The sequence below is a fragment of the Lycium barbarum genome, chromosome 11 (genome assembly GCF_019175385.1).
Source record: "Lycium barbarum isolate Lr01 chromosome 11, ASM1917538v2, whole genome shotgun sequence".
Lineage (NCBI taxonomy): Eukaryota > Viridiplantae > Streptophyta > Magnoliopsida > Solanales > Solanaceae > Lycium > Lycium barbarum.
This window is the reverse complement of record NC_083347.1, coordinates 119,895,641-119,921,096: the sequence shown is the minus strand read 5'-3', so window position 1 is coordinate 119,921,096 and position 25,456 is coordinate 119,895,641. Positions and strand designations below refer to the sequence as shown.

Here is a 25,456-nt window from a genome sequence, read left to right as displayed (position 1 = left end):
TAAGAATTGAAAAAATTCCCAAGTATAGGAGAAATGTTTTTCATTAAAAAGAAAAGGAGATTGTTAGATGCGATTGAAAATCCCATTCAGATTTGTATCATAAAGCGGGAATCTTTATTTTCTCTTTCGGGGTGTTTAAAGTAGTTTATGCTGAAATCATATGTAAGTCTTTACACCTAATTTCCTACTTAAATAAGGATAATCCACACAAAAAGTGGTAGAAAGATCTCAAAGACCAGAAATTTATGAAAATGAATTCATGCTTGATATACTAACTAAAATAAGTGCTTTTTTACTATGGTGACCAAGAACAAATTGATTACTTACGGGTATTCAAGTTACTACTGCATTGTTTCCACTTAAGTCGGAACGAGTAAGCATATCATTGTTAAAATCACCAAAACTGGAGGGACGGAAAACCTAGATTATTTGTTAACGATTCTATTTTTAACAGTTGTTCTTTTGATTTGGTACTAATAAACTAGGGGTAGACAGTTAACATTCAATGGCAGCATAAACAGAGCTAATTTCCTGGGAAGGAAAAAAAAATGAACTGCGAAGGCTTGAACATAAATATGCATATATTTTAGGAATACTTGATTTTGAAGCTTTCTGTTGATGTGGAAAATTCAGGGAACTTACAACTGATAGCCATAATTGATTGATTAGATACTTGTTGGACACAACTTTATTTCCCCTGGAGGCACAACGGAAAGAAAAATCGATACGAAGTAAAACAAGAAATAAATAAGAATCAATATATAAATGTCTCCACAACGAGAAAGTTATGGCAACTCTTCTAGACCAAATATGAAAGAGTGATTCAGCATACCCAACATTTGACAGGATCCAAGTCAAAAGGTTGTGTGCTAATTTTTCGGCTCCTTTCCTTATAGGTACGCTTGGTTTTCCGTTTTATCCAAAATGTTAATTGATAAGAAGAATCTTTGAAATGAAACTGAGGTAAAATACATAAATGGTAGGTAATTTGTAGCTCGGTGAGCAAGACAATGGCAAAAAAGCTACTCCCTTTGTTTTAACTTGTTTGTCTTACTTTTCACGTTAGTCTGTTTAAAAAATAATGCCTCTGAGCACAAGATTAAAAGACATTTTAGTACATTACACATATCATTAGTTTCAGACCACAAGATTTAAAAGTTTTCTTTACTTACTTAAGCTCTGTCTCAAATCAAAAGACAAATAAATTGAAACGGAGAGAGCATGTTATTCGGACTCTCCAAAAATATTGCCAAGCCCATGTAGGATCCTCAGAAAATGCACTACTGTAGAGAGATCCGACACGCACCTGTCTGCATATTTTAAGAGTCTGAGCAACATAGCAAAAAAATGCATATTCAAGTAACAACTTCAGAATCAAAGGATAAAGAGATGCAGAGGGGACGGAGGAGGATGACCAATTTTCGGCTCCTAATAACCACATTTCTTCACTCGTTGGAGAATAAATTTCTCAAAGTTGAAGCATTTGCAAATTTAAAATTGCTCGCTCTCGATCTCTTTTTTCTTCTTGTGTTGCAAAGGAATTTACCTGACCGGTGGTATTGATTCTGTAGAGATAAAATATAGTTATTTTTCCATATTATGGAAGCACTTGTATAATGATTTCACAGATAATCCACAGAGTTATCACAATCAGGAAAATCACAAATTTATTCTTGGACAAGCTTCTGGCTCACTTCAAAAAGGTAGGACTATAAGCGACATAAAGAGTGGATTCAAAAGAGACTTTTATTTCCCGGTTTTCTTTGAAGTTTGAGTGGCTGTGTTGCTGGCATGGTCTTACTAGAAAAAGGATTCGAAGACCCATACTTTGGTGTTGTGCTCTGCGTTTCCTGTTTTCCTTTTAGTTTGAGACCACTCATTCCGACTTTCAAAATTCACTCTCTATGTCACTGATAGTCCTCCGTTTCTAGAGTGAGCTAGGGGCTTGTCCAAGAATCAATTGTGACTTTTCCGATTGTGATAGTTCAGTGGATTATCTGTCAAATCATTATACAAGTGGTATCTTTCCTACTTGGTGGAACTATTCACTCTTCTTTTTGGTACCTTCTTGGTACTCAGTTAATTAACATTTACCTTATTAAAAAAAAAGATAGTTGGGGGAATCACCTTTTGAGTTGTTAGAAAAAACACACTTGTTAAAGTGAAAAGAAACAGATAAGAAGTAGGAAAGATAAATGAATAGGTCAAGATTCTATAAGTTTCAATCAATCTGCAATAAGTACACTGCAGATAGTCGATAAATCTAGCCCATTACAGTTCAATAAGATGAAGGCATATAACTTTAGCAGCAGTCGGTTAATGTTCAAGGCAACATCAAGATCACTAACAAAATAGAACATTACCTGATAAGAAGCTTCTTGATGCCTGCCAACAGCACAAAGAAGATGTGTTCCAGACAAGGACCAGTCTGTTCTCACCATATTGGCAGCAACAAATTACACAAGCATCACAAGTAGTGATTTAACAAAGACACCAGCACAAAGAAAGAGAATGAATTTATTTGAGAAGGGTAAAATGAAACATTGAAAGGAAGAAGCACCTTTATGGACAGCTCAAGTAAAGACGTGGATACAGCTGAAGAAAGGGCAACAGCACGCAATGCATTTGCATAGAAATACAAGCTCTCCGGTTGCGTGGAGAGCAGTAGCTGCAGCTTCTAGGTTTCCGATTGATACTAATCTGGTAATCAGAAACAAAATCATCAAGCCAAACAGTTTCTTATTCAACAATTCAAGGTCCCTCATCAAAAAAAAAAAAAAAAAAAAATCAAGGTCAAATGATAGTCACCTAATAAAATGCATATAAAGACTAGAAATTAATTTTCATATGATGAAAACCCTCATTCCTGTTGGGATCGAAATAACAGGGCATCATGTGGAAGCTAACAATTGCAAATCTTAAACAACGATAAATTAGACGGCAAAAAAAATATACTAAAAAACATAATATTATAATATGATTTGTTCAAGTGACCTACATATTAAAAAACATAATTTAAAAGAAAGCATTAAAAACTAAGGAGAGAATGATCTCCCCATGAACAAGACTCTTTAGGGACTACATTGTGGATGCTACTGTGTGTTATATTATATGAGAGGGATTCTTCAATTTATAGAGGTCCAAAATCTTTTCCTCCAAGAAAAGGACTAGCCATATATGGAAGAGAAGAGAATTATATTTTTCTTTCAGAAAAAGTAAAGCAATTATGATAATATTTTGACTTTCCTTCAAGAGAAGGATAAAACTCAAATATGGTAAGAAAACCAGAGCAAAACCCTAACAATTCCTAATTCCTTTATATGTTTTGTTGTTCCTAATGCGAGTAATAAATGATATTAGTTCTGTTACTTCACTAGTTTCAGGGACTGGTGAGATTTCCTGGAATATTTCCAATAACGGACTTGTGATTTTGTTTCTTATTTAAGAAATGTAACACTCAATCATTTCAAAAGCATCTGCATTCACTCCAACCACTAGCAGCATCAAGAGATATCACCAGTCAATCATGCCCACACATATCCTCATTTTAGCAATGTGAGCTCCTCCATGTAGACATGCAGCACGCAAATATTTCAGAGGGGCAAACAAAAGCATGATGGATTTATCATTCAATCACTATTATATTGCAGTCTATGACAGTACGCATCAGCAGTATTCATCACTTGGATGGTAATGCTATACCTCGACAGCGAGTTTGTCTATCACAATTAACAAAGCTATATATTCCGATGTTCACTGCATTGTTCTTCGACAAGTTCCTCAACTTCAAGATTTGAGGATATATAAGTTCAAACTAAACTAGGCCAACCCTGTTAGCCCCATTGACCAACAATCTTGGTGTGCTGGCGTAAAAAGATATAAATAGACCAATCTCCTCAACGCAAGTCTGTCTATCACAATTTTGAAAGCTTGTTATGTTCACTACTTACAGATTGGAGGATATACAAGTTTGAAACTAAACTAGGCCAAACGTGTCAAACCATTGATCAACAATCTTGGTGTTCTGGCGCAAACAGATATAAATAGTCAGTTATACAGAGGACACCCACTCATGTACACGGTTTTAAATTGCCTCTTCTCCTTCCAGTTTTTCATGCCAAGGAATAAGCTGACCATTTAAACGGTCAGAGAGAAGTTATAAGGTGAAAACCATTCCTGAGAAATTGGGGTGCAGACACACAGTTAAACGGTCAAACTATGAGCAGATAATCTGTTTCATGAATATTCAGCAGAATTATTTGATAAAACTAACCAAAGCATTATTTTTTCCTCTTCCGGTCCCTGACTTTCCCTTTGGTGATATCCTATTTAACATAGATACTTCATCAAGTTCTGACGACGAAGCTGATTGAGGGACTCTTGTCCATTAGACCAGCATAGAGTCTAAACATCTTATCACTAAGTATGCACCCTTCAGTAACAGAAATTGAAACATATCAAATACTACAGCAAGTGTATTGTCTTCTAAGCAAGGTTAAGTGTAAATGTTGATAGATAAAATATCCTATAACATAATATGAGATTACACAAAAATAATACCTTCTCTATGATAAGACTCTACTTTGAGAAGCATCTCAGGCATTACAGAGTCACCAATACAGGGTGACTCAACCATGTGATTACGAAGATCTCCAGCTGTTGGATCTCCAGGAACTTGGTAGTTCATGTCATCTGTGGTTGTACTCCATGTATTAAACCATGATGGCTTCACACCTAACTGTAAGAAGGTGTAACTTGAGAAAGCTTATAATTCATTAGCTGTTATACAGTAAATGTAGGCTATAGCCATGAGAAAATACACATGAATTTTGTTACTTCTTGATCATTTTAAGCATTTAACTTTTTTGTAATCCAAGCTTTACTCATGAATACTCGATCATGAGTGGAAGAATTATTAGATGTTGTTGCTTGCTCCCAATTATTAAATGGTTGTTGCATATTTGACAATCACTGAAGAATCGGGAGAAATAGTTTTTCAGGAACCATCTTGTGGCATAGAGGGTTTAGGTTTCAAGTTTCAACAGTGAAGAAAACATAATTTTGATGGCTTCAAGCATGAGTGATCAGGTTAAGGTAACAGGAAACATTTGCTAATTCATATTAGCAGCCTCGATCGTCAATGCTTGAAGTGACATTATATCAATGGTACTTAAGCTTTTGAGAAATAGACTCCAAATTGTCTTAGCGAACTTTATCATCGATGCTTGAATATCATTATTAGGCTTATATAAAAGATAACATTCCTCCTTGGTCGTGAATAATCATTTCTCAAATTAGCAACAAATCTAGTCAATTAGATCTACGAATTTAGTCTCAAAAGAGAAACCCAGCAGGGTCATGAAGCATCCCCCGTCCGGTGCATGAAGCATCCCCCAAGGGGATGTAATGTAGTCAGCCTACCCTGATACAAGCATCAGTGGCTAATTCCTCGACTCGAATCCATGACCTATAGGTCGTATAGAGACACCTTTATCGTTTCTCCAAGGAGCTCCTTCTTACCGTCGATCTTTCCGGGAAAGATATTTTCGAGCATCTGAATGAATAAGTTTTTACCAAACTTAGACACATATATCACGACTAACCAGATATCAGATAAAACTACCACATAACACTGTATACCTATTAGTGTTGTTAAAGGCTCACTTAACGCGCGCTTAAGCCCTGAAATTCGGTGAAGCCCAGCTTGTGCGCTTCGCTTTGCTTAATTGGCGCTTTAGTGTAGGCGTCAAGGTGTTAAGGCATGTGCACCTTCAGTAATAGGCTCTGCCTTAAAGGACACAACTTCATACTTAGAGCTTAATTATAGTTTTTCCATTCTTTTGTCCAAATAATTATTGCCTGTATTTATAGTTTTTCTTGCATTACTTTTCTATTTTTTATTTTTTCTCCCCTTGCTTTTTTTCTTTGCTAAATCCCACACTTTAATTGTGCTTTGCATTTAATGCTCCAACAAGGTTTGGGGTTTTTTTTTGCGCTTTTCACTGACTACTCTAACAATTGTTATGAGATTATGATCTTTTTTTTTTCACACTGGTGTTCGGATAAAGCTTACGCACACCTGGACTACTCACTGTTACCTATTACCCCCGCCAACATACTAGGTAACTCTCTTCACCAAGACTCAATCAAATGGGAAGAAATTACCAAGCATTTTTTGTGTCTGTGTGAACTCCAATCCTAATCTTCCCATGTTTTTCACTCACTTTGTTGACCGCTAGGCTACAACCTTTGGTGTAAAAATTACGAAAGCCTAACATTTCTTGATTTTCATATTATAGATCTAAAATCGACTATTTAATACCCTTTCTTCTTGCAAATATTATATGTAGTAACTCAGAACTTTATGCTTTTTACCCTTAAGGAGCAGTAGAAGCTTTATTTCTTTTACATGTCATAAAGTATCAATAGACACGCTTAGTAAGAGCACTCGACTTAAAAAAATTCTCTCAGTCCCAAATTTCTATCACTATGGTCTTAGTCGCACTAATCACAACTACCGTCCTTATAAAAAACTAATCACAACTAATGTCATCTGAATACCCTTCTTTTCTTTTACTCTAAACTAATACTAACATTGATGTTTGAATGTATATTATTCCTTATAGGATTTTGTAAAAAATAATCAAGAAAGCGTGATTAGGAAACTATGAGACGTTAGTGAGGCGAATCCAGAATTTAAACCCCATAGGCTCAATCTTTAAGATTTGTAGTATTGAACCATTGTCTTTTTGAAATTATGAATTCAGACATACTATCCATCGCAGTTTTAGTATGTTTTACACATTTTGTATTTAAGTACTAGGTGCAAATGAACCCAATGTCGCAACACTGCATCCGCCTCTTAAGGAAAGTCACACTTGCTATTAACACCAATTCTTCAAACAAGCTTGTGGAATTTAGAAAATAGAATGAGATTTGAGCCTTTATTGGTTAAGCATTTATGACGACTTGTGGAATTGAGAAAATGTTTCTACTTAAGTATGCATCCTTTACTTTTATGCTCTATCTTATAACAATTATTAGGAAAAGAGAAAGGAAGTCACAAAATGGAATATTTTTGTTTAGTTTATAACCTCCTTTAACTATACTTGTACCAAGTCGGACCTCTCTAGTAATAAATTGTTGAAGTTGAAATGACCTAGGAAGAAAGGATTTGGACTACTTGAAAGGACAAAGAGTAGTTTAAAATATGTTTGTTTTATAGGAAGCTACTTGAAGAATATAGAAGTCGATCAAGATAAAGAGAAACGACTTTTAGACATGTTATGATGGCAAAGATCAGCTGAGTCTCATAGTGTCATTAAGGGTCATTGCTTCATTGCTTAAAGCTATAAACACTACTAAAAAACCGACAAATTTTTTCAATAATTTTTTTAAATCTTTTTTTTTTTTAAGAAAACCGATGGACTGCGTCGGTTTTTTTTTTTTTTTGCGCAAAAATGCGTGAAAAAATATAATTACTTTTTATATTATTTTCTAAAATAAACCGACAGTTAGAGTAAAAAAACAGTATAAATTAAATCAATGTAAGTATATGAACAAAGAATATCAGTGGTCTAGTGGTAAATCCCTTTAATGCCAAGGAACATACTCGGGTTCGATTCCAAGTTTCTACATTTCATTCTTTATTTTTCAAAAAAAAAAAAAAATAATAATAAAAAAAAATTGACGGAGTCCGTCGGTTTTTTAATTTCTCTGTTGGTTTCCAGTCGGTTTTAACCGATGCAGTCCGTCGGTTTCGAAAAGCGACGTTACCGACGGACCGTGTTGCGTCGATTTTCCGTCGGTTTTCACTGAAAAACCGACGCAGTCCGTCAGTTTTGGCAGTCGATTTTTGCCTGTTTTTTAGTAGTGAAAGCAATCCAAGCTGGAAGTTATTGCTTCATGAGCGAAACCATGTGCTTCAAATGATGACGCGCAAAATAATCCTAACCTTAAGTGGACAATTTTTGGCTCAACTATAGGAATTGGACTAATACCAACATTATTATAGCATTCAATTCATACATGTTTGGTACTTTTTTTAGGTTTTCATAACTTGTGTTGTTTACTTTATTAGGTATCTCTTTACTTTTATGTTCTATCTTATGACAATTATTAGGGAACGAGAGAGGACGTCACAAATGGAATATTTATATTTAGTTTATAACATCCTCTAATACTACTTGTACCAAGTCGGATGCCTCTAGTAATAACAAGATGGTTCCTGAAGAACTAATTCTCCCGAATCTCCATGTTGATTATCGAATATGCAACAACTATTTAATAATTGGGAGAAAGAAACAACATCTAATCATTCTTCCACTCAAGATCGAGTATTCATGAGTAAAGCTTGGATTACAAAAAAGTTAAATGCTTAAAATGATCAAGAAGTAACAAAATTCATCTGTATTTTCTCATGGATATAGCCTACATGTACTGTATTATAGCAAATGAATTATAAGCTTTCTCAAGTTAATCACCTTCTTAATTCCATGTCAAGAGGAAGATTGGAAATTGCAAAAGATTAGGGAGTTTGATGCGTCATAGAGCAGGCGCCGGTGGATGAACCTGATAGCAAGATCAACAAAGAATCTGACATGAGTTTCCGCTGTAACAAATAACCATTTAATTGTCCTTGAAGGGCTAATAATAGACAATTAGATCATCCACAAAACCTTAACGTTTTCCTACACTAACAAAAATTGACATTCTTATTCTGTTTCAAAATGCATTTTCTAATAAGCAATTCTTTTATTCACTTCTACAATGACAAAAATAATCTTGGCTATAGATACATTGTACTCCCTCCTCCGTCCCAATTTATGTGAAAAACTTTCCTTTTTAGCCAGTCACAAAAAAAATGAGACCTTTCTCTATTTGATAGCAATTTAACTTTAAACTTCCCACTTTACCCATAAAGAGATGATTTACAGCCGCACAAATATCTATGCTTATTTCAGACCACAAATTTCAAAAGTCTTTCTTTCATTCTTAAACCACGTGTCCTGTCAAACACCTTCAGAAAAACTGGGAGGGAGGGATTATTATGTATTGAGAGATATTTATCTGATATTCACGATTGGATTATGCATTTAGATTATAATAGTATCAAGAAAAGATGAATTTAACTTAGACATTTTAGGTAACACCTCAGCATAAGATTCTTGGGCATGCTCGGCCTGATTAGAGCTGAATTTAGGGTAAAACACACTCCACCATTCCATTAAAAGTCCCTGTGGAGATTTGATAGATGAAACAAGTTGCACAACTAAATAATTGATAGATTATGTAAATATTTTGTAATATTTTGTAATCTCTTATTTTAGGTTAGAATATTTTGTAATATTTTGTAATCTTCTATTTTAGGTTAGGATATTTATGTATATTAACCAATTCAAGGAATGAAAGGAAACTACGGAAAATAATTCTTTTATGGTATCAGCAGTTTAGGGTTTTCTCTTTTTTCCTCTCCTCTCTCCTCTCCGCTGCCCTAGCTCCGTCGCGGCTGCCACCCTCTTTTCCGCCACCATGTCTGACTCAAAATCATCCTTCCACCCTGCTTTCGCCGTCTCCAACATCCGTAATCACATTCCTATGGTTCTTGAAATGGAGAATGCACAATACAGCACATGGGCGGAATTGTTTAAAATCCTCGCCAAATCCCATAAGGTCATACACCATATCATCGCACCAGAGAAAGGGAAGCAGGCAGCCCCTCCCTCCGATGACGAAAAAGAGCTTTGGGACTCTTGATGCGACTGTGCTCCAGTGGATTTATTCCACGATTTCGAATGACCTCCTTACTACTATTCTTGAACCTGAAGCAACGGCCATGGAAGCCTGGGTTCGCTTGCGTGACATCTTCCAGGACCATCAAAACTCACGTGCCATCATGCTCGAACAAGAGTTTTCCACAACTATGATGGAAGACTTTCCAAACGCGTCTGCGTATTGTCAAAGGCTCAAGAGCATCTCCGATCAATTAAAAAATATGAGGGCTCCGGTTTCTATTCCCGCCTTGTGTTTCAGCTTGTTTCGGGTCTCACCGAAGCATTCAAAGGTGTGGGAACGCAGATTCGTCATAGCAAACCATTGCCTCCATTCACCGAGGCGCGCTCATCACTCGTTCTGGAGGAACGAGAACAGGCGATGCAGGCGGCCCACACTACTCCTTCGGCGATGGTGGCTGCCACAGGTGGTGAGGGTTCCACTTCTTTTTTTGATAATACTCACTCGTCTGGTCATACTGTGAATAACAGGGGAAAAAATAACAACAACAAAGGCCGCAATTCTGGCCATCGGAACGGCGCTGGCCGTGGAAACGGTGGAGGCAAAGGCAGCCATAGTGGCAGCCGCGGTCCCAGCGGCGGAAATTCCCAGCCACCGCCAGGCAGCTGGCCGCGTCACCCGTCTCCTCACCCGTGGCAGCTTCCAAATTATGCATGGGGATGGATGCCACAATGGGCCGTGCCTCCTTCCCCGTATCCGTCAACTTGGCCGACATCTTCGCAAGGCCCCTCGGCCAAACAGCCGGGCATTTTCGGCCCTGCTCCCCAGCCTCCGCAGCAGGCGTTTGCTGTTGTCCCGTATCAGCAGATGTATGCCCCGTCTTATGCTCCAACGGACATCGAATCAACAATGCATACAATGACTATGAATCCTCCGGACCAGAAGTGGTACATGGACACCGGTGCCACATCTCACATAACATCCACGAATGGTAATCTATCGTCTTATTCTAATTTGATCAATCATCATCATGGTATTGTTGTTGGTAATTGTCATTCAATTCCAATTCACGGTTGTGGTCATACTCATTTTCCTCCCCCAAACCCTCCTTTATCGTTGAAAAATGTCCTCCACGCCCCAAAACTCATTAAAAATTTAATCTCTGTTAGAAAGTTCACTACTGATAACTCTGTGATTGTTAATTTTGATCCATATGGGTTTTCTGTGAAGGATTTTCAGACGGGGATGCCAATAATGAGATATGAGAGCCGGGGCGATCTATATCCCATCACCATCACCATCACAGACACAGCCAATTCTCCATCAACCTTTGCTGCTTTGTCTTCTTCTATTTGGCATGATCGTTTGGGTCACCCGGGAGCGTCAATTTTGAATTCTCTTAGGATCAATAAAAGCATTGAATGTAATAATTCTAGTTGCTCTAGTATTTGTCGTTCTTGCGTGCTTGGTAAACATATTAAGTTGCCTTTTGTTCCGTCTAATTCGAACACTTGTATGCCTTTTGATATTATTCATAGTGATTTATGGACTTCTCCTGTCTTAAGTTCCATGGGCCATCGATATTATGTTCTTTTCTTGGATGATTTCTCAAAATATTTGTGGACTTTTCCCTTAACTAGGAAATTTGATGTCTTTGCTAAGTTCTTAGAATTTCGGGCCCATGTCCGAACGCATTTTGAACGAGAAATAAAAAATGTCCAATGTGATAATGGGAAAGAATATGAGAATAATGATTTTTGGCGTCTTTGTGAGTCGAATGGGATGTCTTTCCATCTTTCTTGTCCTCATACGTCCTCACAAAATGCGAAGGCCGAAAGGAAAATTCGGTCTATCAATAATGTCGTGCGGACTCTTCTTGCACATGCTTCTCTTCCACCTTCCTTTTGGCATCATGCATTGCAAATGGCAACTTACCTACTCAATATTTTACCAAGCAAGTTATTGAACCATAAGTCTCCCCTCCGTGCTCTATATCAAAAGGAACCTATGTACTCTCACCTTCGGGTTTTTGGGTGTTTGTGCTACCCTCTTTTCCCGTTAACTATGATTCATAAGTCGCAGGCCCGGTCTACACCTTGTGTATTTTTGGGGTACCTATCAAACCATAGAGGCTACAAATGCTATGACTTATCATCAAATAAAATCATCCTTAGTCGTCATGTTATTTTTTATGAGACTCGGTTTCCCTTTGCTAACTTTCCTACCCCTTAATCCTATACATACAATTTTTTGGATGAAGGAATCTCCCCTTATGTTTTTCATCACCTCAAAAAATCGGGACCTGCCCCCTCCCCGCCCTCTGCCCAGCCGAGCAGTCCTCCTCCATTGCCTCCAGTCACCACTGCTGGCCCCACGGTGCGGCAGCCCCAACTGGTGTCCCCCCTCCCCTCCGGTATTTCTCCATGCTCTGCCACTCCTCTTGCTGCACTGCCTATCGTGCAGGCTGCCCACCAGGCCCCTAGCCCAACTGCCAGCCCCTTCCCCATGCCACTGTCCAGCCACCTATCCCCACTACCCGACCCACCATGGTCACCCGTAGCCAACGGGGTATTGTCAAGCCTAAACGTCAGTTTAACTTACATACCACGGTTACGAAATCTCCTCTACCTCGTAACCCATTGGCCGCTCTTCGTGACCCGAATTGGAAAATGGCTATGAATGATGAATTTGAAGCTCTAGTTATGAATAAGACGTGGGATTTGGTCCCCCCGTCCACCTAATGTTAATGTTATTCGTTCTATATGGATTTTTACTCATAAAGAAAAGTCTAATGGTGATTTTGAGAGGCATAAAGCCCGACTTGTAGGTAATGGCAAAACTCAGCAGGTTGGCATTGACTGTGGTGAGACGTTCAGTCTGGTGGTGAAACCGGCGATTATCCGCACTATTCTTAGTCTTTCTTTGTCAAAGCATTGGCCTATACATCAACTGGATGTGAAGAATGCTTTTCTTCACGGTGAGCTCAAGGAAACTGTGTATATGCATCAACCTATGGGTTTTCGGGATCGCACACATCCTGATTATGTTTGCCTAGTGCGTAAGTATCTCCACGGGATTAAGCAGGCTCCACGTGCTTGGTATAGACAATTTGCAGATTTTGTGTTTTCCATTGGCTTCTCTAATAGCAGGTCTGATAATTCTTTGTTCATCTACCATACGGCGACTGAAATGGCATACATTTTACTATATATTGATGATATTATACTTACTGCATCCTCAGACACTCTCCGTCATTCCATCATGGATCGGCTTGGTTCCGAATTTTCTATGAAGGATTTAGGTCCTTTGAATTATTTTCTTGGCATTGCTGTGACCCGTCACAAGAGGGGGATGTTCCTCTCTCAACGTAAGTATGCCGAGGAAATCATTGATCGCGCGGGTATGTCCTCTTGCAAGCCCTCTCTCACTCTGATTGACACAAAACCGAAGGTCAGTGCTACTTCGGGTGCTCCTTATAAGAATCCCACTCATTATCGTAGTCTCGCAGGTGTTCTTCAGTATCTCACTTTCACGAGACCCGATATTTCATATGCTGTCCAACAGGTGTGCTTACATATGCATGATTCGAGGGACGATCATATACATGCTCTTAAGCGAATTGTGCGGTATGTTCAGGGCACTCTTGACCATGGATTGCATCTCTACCCCTCATCGATCACCGACCTTGTCTCCTACACCGATGCAGATTGGGGTGGATGTACGGACACTCGTCGTTCTACGTCGGGGTATTGTGTATTTTTGGGTGACAACTTGATTTCTTGGTCGTCAAAGCGACAACCCTCTTTCTCGGTCTAGCGCTGAAGCGGAGTATAGAGGTGTGACTAATGTTGTCTCTCAGTCTTGCTGGATTCGCAATCTTTTATTGGAACTACATTGTCCGGTTCGCAAGGCTACGTTGGTATATTGTGACAATGTGAGTGCCATGTATCTATCCGGAAATCCAGTGCAACATCAACGCACCAAACATATTGAGATGGACATTCATTTTGTACGTGAGAAGGTTGCGCGGGGACAGGTTTGTGTCCTTCATGTCCCGTCCCGATATCAGATTGCAGATATTTTCACTAAAGGTCTTCCTCAGGTCCTTTTTGAAGATATTCGTGACAGTCTCAGCGTTCGTAAACCTCCCGTTTCGACTGCGGGGGTGTGATAGATTATGTAAATATTTTGTAATATTTTGTAATCTCATATTTTAGGTTAGAATATTTTGTATTTTGTACTCTCCTATTTTAGGTTAGGATATTTTTGTATATTAACCAATTCAAGGAATGAAAGGAAACTACGGAAAATAATTCTTTCAATAATTGTACACAATTAGCACATCACCACAAATAAAATTGAACGTTACTGTGTTGTACACATCCCTCCAAAATAAATAAGAGCGATTAAAATATAATTTTAATTAGAAAGACGAAAAGAACTTTCTTTAAAAAATTGAATTCAAAGAATGGATTTATCATTCCCTCCATTCTATTTTATGTGGGCACTGCTTTCTTTTTAGACCGTTCTGAAAAGATTAACAAATTCAATATCTAAATCGTTTTAATAATATTTTCATTTTAAGATATGCATAAGAATTGAAATGACATGTTGAAACCTACTGCATCTCAAGGATTTTTTTGGTATATTACACTCTCTCTGTATCCCAAGTTATGTGACACGCTTTCCTTTTCGATCTGTCCCAAAAACAAGACACCTTTATATATTAATAAAAAACTTAACTTTAAAATTCTCATTTCACTATGATGATATATGTACACACAAATGTCTAAAGCTTACTTTAGTTCCTTATTTTTAGTAGTACTATTTAGTTATCGCGTAGTTTCTTATCCTTCTATGTGTACTACTATATGTTACTCCATTTGTTTTGTATCTTGATTATTTTAATTTGCGGGCTAAGTAAGGAAAATCTACAAGATTTAGCTATGGGATGTAGTTTGTATGTCAATTACACAAGGTAACTAGTATAGTAAAATTATATTGTATTTAGAATTAAAAACTATTTTCTCTCTATTCTCTCACAATCTCCTCCCATTTTCCTTCATTTTCTCTCTCCTCCATCACCTCTCTCTCTAAGCCGTCTTCTTTTGCTCCGACAACCACCACCGCCGGCGGAACTCCGATAGCACCTACCAGATCTGCCACCATGCCCTCCATCTCCAGCCACCACGAAACCACCAACCCGACCATCCCTCCACTGCTTCTCAAATCACCACCCCTTCTCTGATCCTACCCTCCACTGCCATCTCCGTCCAAACCAGCTCCGGTGAAACCTAGCTCTGGCTAAACCAGCTCGTCTCTCTGCCTGTTCTGTTGAGTGTATCTCTGTCTAGATCTCTCTCTTTCCCCTTTTCTCAGATCTGCCGAGATCATCGGAGCATTTGTATTCATTATTTTTGAGTTTTTTTGGTTAATGTTTTAGATTGTATTCATTTTATTGTTTTGTATTCAGTTGTTTTGAGTGTTTTTGTTAATTTTTAGTGTATCTATGTTTTTTTATGTATTCAATTTTTAGTGTATTACTCGCTGCCTTCACTAAAAAAAATTTTGTATGCAACAAGTTGAATACAATATTTTTTGTATTTATGTTGTTTGAATACCACTGATTTTTAAATACAATAAAGTGAATATAATGTAAAAGTAGCTATAGATGAATACAACTGAGTTGAATACATTTGACATGAATACAGTTGAGTTGAATACATATGACTTGAATACAGTGAAAAGAATTTTTGAATTTTTTTTATTCGCTGTATTCATGAATACAGCTAGGCCGTTTTATGAATACATCGAGCCATTTTTTGAATACAGCGGGGAAACTATAGCTACGCAATGTAAATATTGAAACTGTAGCTATGACAAATTTTAAACCCCCAAAGTGTAGTCATTTATGTAAAATTCCAAATTTTATTTTGAGCCGAGAGTCTATCGGAAACAACCTATCCTCCCTAGGCCCCACTTGTGGGATTACAATGGGTATGATGTTGTTCCAAAAGTCTTCATTTTTTTTCTTAAATTTCGCACCCCGATGACACTAATTCGAATAGAAGGAGTATAAATTTAATTCGTGTCAAAGGAGGTTCGTTATTTCTGAAACACATTGTCCAATGAAACACCGTGTAAAAAATTAAAATGAAATCAAAGGAATAACAAAATCCTTAAGAATAACATGATCATCAAGCAGAGACAACTTTTCATTAAATGATAATCACTATTAAAGCACAATAATCCGTTCACAATAAATTTAAAGAAATACTTACCAACATGCATGGGATTTATAACATTTGCTTCACCAACAAAAGCCTCAGCAGTCTTATGCATCCCCTTCTTAACCAAGTAATCATAGATGTACTTATCAAGCCTGAAATCAGAGATTAGAGTCTCATCATTAATTTAAACTGTTTTCCTCTAAAAACAAATTCTTGATCAAGTCGTGACTGTTCCAATACTTATTAAAAGGTAATCCTTCAAATCTGCCCCTATACTAGTTTAAATTGGTCAATTTTACCCTTAATTAGACTTTTAGTCTATTAATACCCTTCATTAATTGAATACCAAATTACTTGAGAAAAGGGTTAATAGTTATTCTTCAACTTTTGACTAAAATTTAATATTACCTTAGGTTGGAGCTCCATTAAAGATCAAAAGTAAAAATAATTTTTTTTTCCTAAAAACCAGGATAAGATTAAACTAAAAATTTAATGAGACAAAGTTCCTCAATTTAGGATAATACAGGGACAAGTGATTTTCTTCCCCTATATTAAAATATATAAATTCATCTAGGTTGGATTGAATTTATATGGAGCAAGGACATAAGTAGTCATCTGGTGAAAATATTGACAACCGGATGACCACATATAATCAAAAGACATATTATAGTCAATACACACACACACAATATATTTATATACACTCCATATATACACTTTTCATACAATATATATACACATTATATACATTTTTCTATATAATTTGTGTATAATAAATGTATATTAAATGTATAATAAACGTATACTCAGTGTTTAATGTATACACATATTAGACAGTTATAAAACACTATATAGCACTGTATAGACAATGACAAACTTGACAACAAAAAAAAAAAATTATATTCACCAGTGATTTTCAGATCCGATTAATTTTCAGTTAGATCTGAAAGTTTTAAGTGTGTTTCCGGTGAGATTCACGATGGGTGACGATGTGAGGGACGGAGGAGATAAAGAAAAGAGGATACGAGTAGAGTTTGTTTTGCATTTTAAACCGGCGGTCTCTGGCAGCGAGCTTTAAAGCTCTGCTACCAGATCTGTCTCCCTCGCAGCTCTCTTGGTTGGAAAATGGTGGTGGGGGAGGAGTCGTTTCCGGATCCAGGAAATGACTATGACTAACAAATAAAGAACGATACGGCCGGCGAGTTCTAGTGAAAAAATCTGGCCAAAAACACGGAGCGAGGGGGGAAAACAGTGGTGAAACGTGGAGTAAGGGTGATGCGTGACCGGATTCCCACGAATACCTGCCAGATCTAACTATGGCAACAAACAAAGAACGATACGACCGGCAAGATTCTAGTGAAAAAACTCCGGCCAAAAAGGGGGAGCGAGGGGAAAATCAGTAGTGAAATGAGGAGAAGTGGTGGTGCTTGACTGGATTCCGACGAATACCGGACAGATCTAGAATTTTCTCTGTCTATCTTCGGAGATTCGAGCAAACGAAGAAGCCAGAGGCAGAGGAGAGAGGACGAGTAGTGGTTTGTCAGTCGTCATTGGTTACGTTAGTTCGCTGGAGCTCCGGCGTTGCTTTGCTAGAGAAGAAGGTTGAGACGGCTGTTCTCCATGAAAATGAAAAGAGATGAAAGTGATTTAGGGATTCTATATTCTGAAAAGTAGGAAAAGGGCATTATATATATTGAAATTTTAGGCTGTTTTATTTTGGGCCTAAAGTGTATTTCGGGCCATATAGTCCAAAATTGGGCCATTTTAATTGTTGGCAGCCACCCCATGTCCTTTTTCCAATATATATTGGGCAATTCGCAGAATTGCCCTTCTTTTGGGGTGGTCTTTAAATTTTGCCCCTCATAATTTAAATCTTTAAATTTTGCCCTTCGCTAAATCCCATGGGTTTCAGGTTCGAACCCCCACACAGTCAAAATTTTAAAAAAAAATCGCAAGGCAGAGTTTAAATTTCACTATGCCCCCATCGGCATAGGAATTAGCAAAGTTATGCCGGACCCGGCATACTTATGCCTTATGGGCAGACTTGGCATAAGTATGCCGGTTCCGGCATAACTTTGATAATTCCTTCACAAGTTTATGCCGGATCCGGCATAAAAGTTTGCCCATTAAAAGTATGCCCCCATCGGCATAAACTTGTTAAGGAATTACCAAACTTATGCCGATGGGGGCATACTTATGCCTTATGGGCAAACTTTGCCTTGAAGCATATATATGTATTTTTTTTTAACTTTTCAAGGTAAACCTTTAGTAATGCCTTAACTAAAAGTGTGCCCATAAACATAACTAAAAGTATGCCCTTAAGGCATAACTAAAAGTTTGCCTTATAAGGCAAAGTTTAAATTTTGTATGCCCCCTCCGGCAGACTTTGCCTTGAGGGGCAGACTTTTAGTTATGCCGGATCCGGCATAACTTTAACTTTTTCTTAAAGATTGTATGCTGGATCCGGCATACACTCCCCCAGTCCTGCCTTGCGAAATTATTTTTTTATTTTATGCCTGAGCGGGGGTTCGAACCCAGAACTCTATGTATTCGCCCATCTTTTCAAGCAAAGGGCAAAATTTAAAGACCACAAATATGAAGGGAAAAATTTAAAGACCACAAATTTGAGGGGCAAAATTTAAAGACCACAAATTTGAGGGGCAAAATTTAAAGACCACCCCAAACGAAGGGCAATCCGCGCAAAAAAATGATATATATTCATTGATAGATCATCTTGGGCATGATCCAAGTTTTCTATCTAAAAGTTTGGACCAATATGAATTAGATCTGTAGCCCAAATTAATTCACAAAAAAATCTATCTAAACATAATTTTTTTTAAATAAAGTATTTTATGATTTGATTTATTGGATTAGTCATGATAAATGAAAATAAAACAATTAATAGCTTGATTTCATAATTTTTTTTTATTACATAGGGGTAGGTGAATGAAAATTGGGAGAGGGGATTACAAGGTGGGGAATTGAACCCTCACCAACAAGGTGAGAGTTTAGGTAGCCAACCGACTAAGCTACTAAGATCCCCATAATTAAAAAAATAAACTTAAAAATAAAGAGGCGAAAAATGATTTTGACTTCGATGGTCGAGTTACGACCTATTATTTGTGCCTAATTTGACACACCAAATTTCCACCCTCTAAATCCACCAAGTATTGATCCCAAGCAAAAATTGGACAGATTCTAATCCAACCCATTCATTAATTCGATCCGTTTTTATCCGAATCATCTCTTTAATACCTCTTGTGAAAAAATCATTTTCTTTTATTCTACACTCATCTTGTATCACTTGCTTCCACCGAAATTTATACTTTTTTTTTCCAACCTTTAAAACTTAAAGATTTCATCAAATCACTAACGAATTTCTCCAAAGAATTATTTCTTAAGATAAAGCATGTTTACATAAATTTCTTTGATAAAAAGAAAAAAAAATCAAGCCTAAAATTATGAGAACATAAAAGGAGAAAAAACATATATAAAAAAAAGTTATAAACCCGTAAACTCACATCTTCTGAGCATCCCATGAATCCATGATAAAAAAATAAGCCTCAATTCAACAAAGAAAAGAAAAGATTGAATAGAGAAGAGAAACACAAAGGTAGAATTGAGAAATGAAACACAAAGATAAATAGAAGGTGAGAGTGAGAATGTATTAGTTTGTAGAGAAATTATTAATTGAAGACACACAAAAAAACAAAATTTTGTATTGACTTGAAAATAGAGAGAGAGCGAGAATGCAAAAAAAAAAAAAAAAAAGAGAGTAAAAAGAACGATATCTACATTTTCATTGTTAAATTGGAAAAAAAATTCATGTGTGTGCAAAAAAAATTGTGGCATGTAAATCATGTAATAAAATGAATGATAGGTGATAATTTGAAGCTTATTTGGCTATTAACTAAAGTAAAAGCCATATGCACTTCTTGGTCAAAGCATACAAACTCAAGTAATAAAAAGTATTCTTGTTTTGTCTTCACAAATAAGATTTTCTTTAAAACTTAAGGAACTTTCCTTTGTAATCAATTAATTCAAATTACACTTCTTGAATTCTTGTCCAAACATGAATTTTAGTTGGAAAAAAAAATTATTGAACGAACTGACACAAACCAAAAAAAAGCAAGTGAAGTCTACTAAATATATGACTTTTGCATAATTGGACAATTACCTAATTAATTTGTACAAATCCCATTCAGTTACAACAAATTTCACTATTTATTTTTCCAACTGCATTCCATGCTAATTAAGACACCAACAAAAGTCACCACTTTTTAAATATTTTAGTTTGTAAATATAAAATCCACACAAAAAACAACCCTCTTTGTTACTCCATCCGTCCCTTTTACTTATCAAATTACAAAAAGTATATTTTCTCTTTTTATCTACTTTAGGCGCAAGTTGAGCAACAATTTGTTTTTTAATTGTATCCTTAATATTAAGTAATAATTATTTTTCAAACCAGTTTGAATAAATCAGAATTTTTGACGCACCATTAATAGAAATAATTTACAGCTTATTTGAATAGGTATTACATAAAATTTTATACTGTATTGTTTTGATGAATCTAATATTTGGATTGATTATATCGTCGTTTGTCTTTTATAATGTTATGCACGAGCAATCTAAAGAATAAGCTTACAATATTACAACGAAAATGTATGATACATAGATAGAGTTACGGAAAAGAAAAGGTAAGGTAAGTGGTATAATAAGATTATTAAATACCCAAGTGAGAAAAATATAAGGTAACAATGCGATCGATCACAACAAATCGATCATTACACAAAATGACACTTTTCATCATTACAAAACAATTGATTTGGCAATATGACACAATAGTATTTAGGAATAATTTCGAAAACCTCCCCTCAGGTTTGGCTTCATTTCACTCACTTCCCTTGTGGTATATGATATTACACTTACCTCCCTTATTTTGATGCTTTTGCAACTATTCTTTAACTTAATTATTATTAATGCAAAAAAATCACAATCTGACTAATTCTGGCTTCTCGTTACATAACAATTGATGGCTTCTCGTAATGAGTAACATTAATTTCTGGATTCATTACATAACAATTCATTAATTTCTCGTAATGAGTAACATTAACATTAATTGATGGCATCAGGAAAGTAGTAGCTAGAAGAATTGCGAAAAAAGTGCATGCTTTTTCAGTCCTACTACTGAACGTGAAAAAACTGAAATACAAAAATGTTCAATTAGAATCAATGTATAAATCTTGTATGCAGGTTGTTCCCTAAACAATCAATAAATTTACTACTACTCCTTTCCTTATCCTTGCTAGTAGGAAATTAAGGAACTTCTATTAGTGCAGGACCTCGAGTTGAATTGATTGTTGTACAACTTCCATCGATGATTGTTCCATTGATTTGGACTTTTTGGGGGGTCAATTTCGCTAGCCCCTTTCCTCTTAAACTATGCCAACTCCCTGAGAACAAAGAAATGGAATAAACTTGAGTACTTAATGTTGAACCTGAACCAGATACTATAATGAGCCGTGTAAGAGAATGTTTTCCTTGATTATTCTGTTCCCTTGAATGGGTTGATATACAACATTTACAACATAATTGTAGGCTACAAATTAGGAACTAATTTGACTAAATAATTCTAACATACGCTATCCTAAAATAGAAGATTACAAAATATATTTGACTAAATATTTACATAATCTAACACACCCCCGCAGTCGAAGCGGGAGGTTTACGAACAGTTAGACTGTCCCGAAAATCATCGAATAGTACGCGCGGAAGACCTTTGGTGAAGATGTCGGCAATCTAATAACGGGACGGAACATGTAGGACACGAACCTCTCTATGTCTAACCTTTTCACGAACAAAGTGAATGTTCATTTCAATATGCTTGGTACGTTGATGTTGTACCGGATTTCCAGACAAGTAAATGGCACTCACATTATCACAATAGAACAAAGTTGCTTTACGAATAGGACAATTGAGTTCAAGCAACAGATTACGAATCCAACAAGATTCAGAGACAACCTTAGCAACCCCTCTGTATTCAGCTTCAGCACTTGACTTAGATAGAGTAGGTTGGCGCTTGGAAGACCAAGAAATCAAGTTATCCCCAAAATATACACAATAACCCGATGTGGAGCATCGAGTGTCTGGACATCCTCCCCAATCAGCATCTGTATATGAAAGTAGTGACTGGAGAGAGGTTTTGTATAAGTGTGTACCAAAGTCAATCGTACCTCGAATGTAATGCAAAATGCATTTTAATGCTTCCATATGCTCGACTTTGGGATCATGCATAAACAAGCAAACCTGCTGGACCGCGTATGATATATTTGGCCGAGTAAATGTCAAGTATTGCAAAGCACCCGCCAGACGATGATACTTCGTAGGATCTTCATACGGGGCGCTCGAAGTGGCGCTGAGTTTGCCTTTCGTATCAGCTGGAGTGGGCAAGGCTTACATTGTGACATGCCTGCCTATCAAGAATATCCTCTGCATAAGAACTCTGAGACATGAATAGGCTATTTTTGTCCCGGGAGACGGCAATCCCCAAAAAATAGCTCAGCGGACCCAAGTCTTTCATTGCAAATTTCGTAGCTAACTTGGACATAATACCTAGTCTGAGAGAGTCTGAAGATGCAGTTAGAATAATATCATCCACATATAACAAAATGTAAGCAGTATCTTTGCCACGACAATAAGTGAAGAGAGAGTTTTCAGATGTAGTATGCAAGAAGCCAATGGTTGCCACATATTCAGCAAAACGCTGATACCATGCCCGTGGTGCCTGTTTCAAGCCATAAAGAGACTTACGCAAGAGACAAACATGATCAGGACGAGCCGGATCTCGGAATCCCAGAGGCTGATACATATAGACGGTCTCATTCAAATTGCCATGTAAGAAAGCATTCTTTACATCAAGTTGGTGAATGGGCCAAGAGTGAGATAAAGCAATAGTAAGAACCACACGGATAGTTGCCGGCTTGACCACCGGACTGAAAGTCTCGTCACAATCAATACCTTCCCGTTGAGACCTGCCATCACCTACAAGACGGTCTTTATGCCTCTCAAAAGAACCATCAGATTTCTTTTTATGCCGAAAAATCCAAAAAGACCAAATAATATTAGCATTAGGAGGACGAGGGACTAACTCCCAAGTCTTACTATCAGTAAGAGCATTATATTCATCTTGCATAGCATTTTTCCAATTCGGGTCATTAAGTGCACGGACGGGATTCCGGGGAATAGGGGAGATGGAATTGGTTGTGGCACTTAAAGCTTGGTTATGGTATTTCAAGTTTGGCTTAAATATCCCATGTTGACTATGTTATGCCATATTTTAACCGGAGTCAAAATAGTTTACAACATCCCGGTAATTCCGGGGTTATTTAAAGTTAGGGAGTCGCCACCTAATTATTTATGGTGAATTAGGACACCTAAAAGTTCATCAAAGTTATTTTTAAAGTTAACTCCGTTTTAAGGTCTATTAACTTAAAATTCTAGGTAAGGGTGCAACTAATTCTAAAGGGAAGGTATTAGGCACCCTTTAAAATCCATTAACAATGGTTAACCGACCGGACTTACGTTAATTAATTAGACTTTAAAAGAATAAATTTAAAGTGTAAAGCAGCTAAGACACTACTAAAAGGAACCTTAGAGTGTTGGTTTCAAATTGTAAAGAGATCAAATCTTTTGAACTTTGCCAAAAAGTTGATTAAAAGGTTAAGTATCAAGTGTAGATATGAATATGAAATCTCACGGTATTTTGAAAATATCTTATAATTAGACATTTCGAGTTTATAAAACATCGACAAACGATATGCTGAAAAGTGACCCAACGGACAAATTGTTTTAAAACACGATCTGGACAAGGTTAGGAGCCAAGACCTAGTTAGGACAACGAATATCGACTTATGCATTACTTTCAAGTTTAACACCTTTGAAAATTACTTCTTTTAAAGGAGAAGACCATTTGAACTTGAAAAAAGAAAACCAAATATTGGGTTGTTGATTTAATCTCTAAACTTAAGTCACATTCTATATGACAAAAAAAAACAAAATTACAGCTACTGCCCTCAGGGACGTTACTGCCATATGTGCTAAAAATTACTCCTTTAATTACTAGCTATAGATAAAATTTAGCATGACTAAATAAAATCGGTTATTAGTCTTATTGTTCACCAAATACCACACAAGCAAATAGAGCAAACAAATCAACAAAACGAACAAATTAATGGGACAATCTGCCAGGATTTAATGTTTCCTGTGCAGCTCGAACATGGAGGAAAAACAGAGGCATAACAACAGCTTATGGCAAGCAGTAGGCTTAGGCCTTAAAATGTCAACTGTTTGCCCTAGAGTCACGACAATTTGTCACAAAGAAAACAGCAGCGATAGCAACACTATCTCGTGGATGTGGTAGCAAGATCATCGAGCAATCTTAAGGATGCTTGGGATTCGAAATTCCCAGTTCATGCAAAGAAAGAATAGGAAATAAGAGTGAGAAGAGTTTAAACGAAATTCGTATATCAACACAAACCAGCCTAATATACACCAAGTATCATTGAGGAACAAACATAACCTCACACATGATAACTGCCCAATAATTGACGAAAAATAGCAAAAACGAAAGATGAGGAAATTCAGAGAGCTTAATAACAAACAGAAGACTGCAGAAGGGAAAAGATAAGAATGTCTAGTGATAAAACTTGCAACAAGAAAGGTTCCTAGTCATCACACTGAAAACTTAAGGACAGATAGATAGCATACAATTATAAAACAGATTGAAAGAATGCTAATTGCTTCTCACAAAACAAAAGTTACTTTTCTATGAGCTGACATTAAGCAAGAAAACAGAACTTCAATCGAAAGCCACTAAAAGGAAACATAATTTCAATCAAAAGTCACTATCAAACTCTATAACTAAATCCTAATCCCAACATAGACCATGAAACAGACTATCTAAATTCTTCGATCAAGGTCAGTCAAACTTTACCAGCTAAAAAAGAGCAACAACAACCAGCCAAAACAAAAATAAAATCTACATAAAGATTCTTGCTCTTATCGAATACCCATTACAATATAATGGGCTAAGTTTTGATTCACGCTTTTTGTCGAAACAGGTAGAGTGTAAAATTGAGTTTAGTCAACAACAACAACACAACAAATATGGTCCAAGAAGTACAATCGAAACAGAATTAGCATGATTTAATTTATAGAACCTTCATAAGACATATTTTAGATATCAATAAACGACAAAAAAACTAGGACGTGAACCTTAATGTTTATTCACTATTTGTCAGTCATAGAAACTGCATGAAATAAGAAATGCAAACATGTTTCCGAATCACAAATGGCAACAGCAAGACATTAAAAACATTATTTTTCCTATGCTAACATATTTTAATAAAGACGATAAGTCAAAATTGCATCGGGTTTTACCTGTTGGTGGTGCAGTGAACAGGGAGTGAATCTCGATATACTCTCTTACGCCC

The 25,456-nt window shown here is 36.6% G+C and overlaps 1 long non-coding RNA gene across 13 annotated transcripts in view; it reads right to left on the bottom strand.

The window, feature by feature from the left end:
* LOC132618078 (uncharacterized) overlaps positions 1 to 17,609 on the bottom strand; it is a 29,338-nt gene extending 11,729 nt beyond the window's left edge. For 7 of the 13 annotated variants that reach the window (XR_009573944.1, XR_009573941.1, XR_009573947.1 and 4 more), the window contains exons 1-7: positions 16,870 to 17,609; positions 16,014 to 16,114; positions 4,561 to 8,571; positions 2,561 to 2,700; positions 2,364 to 2,428; positions 833 to 1,310; positions 643 to 697 (exon numbers count right to left, since the gene is read on the bottom strand). This is a non-coding gene — a long non-coding RNA (uncharacterized LOC132618078). Of the gene's footprint in view, positions 1 to 642; positions 698 to 832; positions 1,566 to 2,363; positions 2,429 to 2,560; positions 2,701 to 3,702; positions 4,177 to 4,273; positions 4,433 to 4,560; positions 8,572 to 16,013; positions 16,115 to 16,869 lie in introns of all 13 variants that reach the window. The other 6 variants (XR_009573946.1, XR_009573953.1, XR_009573942.1 and 3 more) reach the window with 5 other exon arrangements.
* Between the last annotated feature and the right edge of the window lie 7,847 nt (positions 17,610 to 25,456).